General features: G+C 49.0%; 1 pseudogene; it reads right to left on the bottom strand.

Moving 5' to 3' along the window:
- Positions 1-10: 10 nt before the first annotated feature.
- On the bottom strand, positions 11-2,102 carry LOC103605369 (annotated as a pseudogene).
- Between the last annotated feature and the right edge of the window lie 879 nt (positions 2,103-2,981).

The raw sequence follows: 2,981 nt of genomic DNA, 5'->3' as shown, positions 1-2,981 counted from the left end.
AGGCATGAGCTCTGAGAAAAACTTTCTCAACATTCAGAACATATATAGGGTCTCTCTCCTGTATGGGTTCTCAGGTGACAAATCCAACTGGAACTGTGAGAGAAGCTGTCTCCACACTCATGACAGGTATAGGGTTTTTCTCCCCTGTGAATTGAATTCTCTTGTGCCTGATTAAGTAGGATCTATGAGAGATTTCCCCGCAAAGGGTACATTTATATGGTTTCTCTCCTGTGTGTGTTCTGTGATGTCTGGTGGGATGAATGCCCTGTTGGAAGATTTTCCCACAAGTCAAACATTCAAAGGGTTTCCTCTCTGCCTGTGGGTTCCATGATTTGTGAGAAAGGGGGCGCTATCACTCATGGCTTCCCCACACTCAGAGAAGGAGTAAAGTCTCTCTTTCTCATGAGTTCTTTTATGAATGATGAGGTATGAACTCTGAGAGAAATTTTTCCTGACACTTGGGACACTTATAGGGTCTCTCTCTGGTGTGAATTCTCTGGTGCTGAAGGAGGGTGGAACTGTGAGCAAAGATCTCCCCACACTCGGGGCACCTGTAGGGCTTCTCCCTGTGTGCGTTCTCTGGTGCCTGTGGAGGGTGGAGTTGCAAGAGAAGCTTTTTCCATGTGTGTCACACTGACAGGACTTCCCACCCATGTGGGTGCGCAGATGGTGAATCAAGTGAGAATTTTGACCAAAGCACTTTCCACATTCAAGGTACTTATGGGCTTCCTCTCCCAGGTGTGCTCTGTGTAGCAACAGAAGGTGTGGGTTCCCACCAAAGATTTCACTGCACTGCACACCCACACACAGTCTTTCTGCTGCATGTATTCTCTGGTGCCTGATTAGGTTTGAAGTGCTAGAGAAATTTTTGCCACACCAGGGGCATAAATGGAGTTTCTTCAGCTGCAGTTCCTCTGATTTCCCCAGTTCTCTGCAACTTGTGGCTCCTGCTAAGGACTGCTCCATTCAGTCCTCTGGAGGATGCTCCCACTGCTTTTCCACCTTATCACGATGTCTTCCCTGCTCAGGACTCCAGGGCACCTCCCTCCCCTCTGGCCTGGCCAAGGAGCAACACCTGAAGGTGGGTGTTCTCAGGAGAAACAGACCAAGCACTTTCTTCCGGGTTCTCAAATTTCTAGTCACCTGGAGCTGGGCTTCTGGGGCTCAAGCACTGCTTGCAATTCTGGGCACTTGAATCCCATGACTTTCCTTCTTGTTCTGCCTGGATGCTTAGGACCTCCTGACTGGGAATGTGAGACTGCAGTGAGTCAACATTCTCATAACTCTCCTGCATTCTGTCCCTGGAGTGGGCCCTCTTACTAGGATCCTGATGCCCCCACTCCTCCTGGGAGATGTACATTTGCCATGTCCTCTAAGCTCTCAGGCAACTGGGACCCAGTCATCTTGTCTTCCATGTTCCTCTTGGGAGAAAAGAGAGAAAGCTAGGGAGCAGAGAATGCCCTCTCTTTTACAGCCTGGAGGTCCTTTTGGGACTAGAGCCTAGCAGCTCTTGCAGCCTGGGGACAGGGCTTTGTTCAGTCTCTATTGGCTCCAACTTGAAGCTCAGCGACTCTCATGCTGTTTCCAGAGGCAAAGTCTCCTCCAAAAGCACTTCTGTTCCCTGCCCATGGTTTGTGACCTGTTGCCTCAGTCTCCCAAGCTCTCTCTACACATCCTCCACAAAGGTCACTGCTCTCCGGATGCAGCCCCTGCACCCTGCTCTGGATCTCCTGGGACAGGATGATCGGGAACTGCTCCTGTATCAGCAGCTACAGGATTTGCGCCTTGGTGTGCATCTCAGGCTGCAGCCACCCATGGCAAAGCTCCTGGAGCCTGCTGAGGGCTTCCTAGGGACCAGCAGCCTCTTGGAAGCAGAACCATCTGAAGCGCAGGTGGGAGGCTTCTGGGCTGGGCCCTGGGTGAGGTGGGAGCAACTCCTGGCTCCAGGTGCAGTCCTCCTCCAGTTTCACTATCAGGAGCCCTTCATGTTGCTGGGTGCCCGAGGCCGACGCTATTGTCAGGCGCCCGGAGCACCTGGGACCCAAAACCAGCTGCTCCCACCTAGGAAGGCACCCCAGGCCCTGAGCAAGGATGGATGACATGGGCAGGAGCTGGGGGGCCGGGGCTCCAATTCTGCTCGAATTGGAGCAGCTGGTTCCTGCACCTTGGCCTCAGTCGGTCCAGGACTTCCCCAAGGCAGGACCTGAACACCGCACTTCCCGCACAGTCCTGGACCCACACAGGGCTCAGCCTTCAGCTCCCCACTAATCTTTTACTTAAAAAAAAAATAGACAGCATTTCAGTTAGGGCTCAGGGTTATAGACAGCTGGAATGAGTGTCACTCCCACACTTACAACAAGAAAAAGGCTGGACAAATGGCAAGTTTATTACTTTTTTGGAGCCCACTGCAGGGCAGAAAAGCCACTAATCCAAAATTGAGGAACAATAGCTCCTGCAGGGAGAGATGGGCCATAATTTTTTTTTACCTGGAACAGACACAGCCAGTAAAAAGAAATTGGGCCATTTTTATACTCTCAAAATATCTCTCTTTAAATATTTATTAATTACAAAGGGAAAAATAGTAACTTTACAATGAATAAAACTGGTAGACACCACCCTGACTAAGTGATCAAAGTGAAGGTGACATGATCCACTGAGTCCGGTGCCTCACTTCTGTGGTATCCTTGCCAAAAATGTGCAACCTCAATCTAATCATGGAGATGTCAGATAAAACCAAATTGAGGCATGTTCTTCAAAATAATTGGCCAGTGGGTCTTCGACAGTGTCAAAGTCAAGAAAGACTGAAGAGCTGTCACAGATTGGAGGCTAAGGTGGCATGATAAATAAATTTAATATGAGATCCCACATTGGATACTGGTATGGGGGGGGACATTAATGAAAAACTGGAGAAATCTGAAAAAAGTTTGCAGTTTATTTAATAGTATTATATTTATATTTATTTCTTAATTTTCACAATTCTA

Source organism: Galeopterus variegatus, unplaced genomic scaffold, assembly GCF_000696425.1.
Source record: "Galeopterus variegatus unplaced genomic scaffold, G_variegatus-3.0.2 Scaffold5767, whole genome shotgun sequence".
NCBI classification, from domain to species: Eukaryota; Metazoa; Chordata; class Mammalia; order Dermoptera; family Cynocephalidae; genus Galeopterus; species Galeopterus variegatus.
The sequence above is the reverse complement of the archived record's forward strand: the minus strand, read 5'-3'. Positions and strand labels throughout refer to the sequence as shown.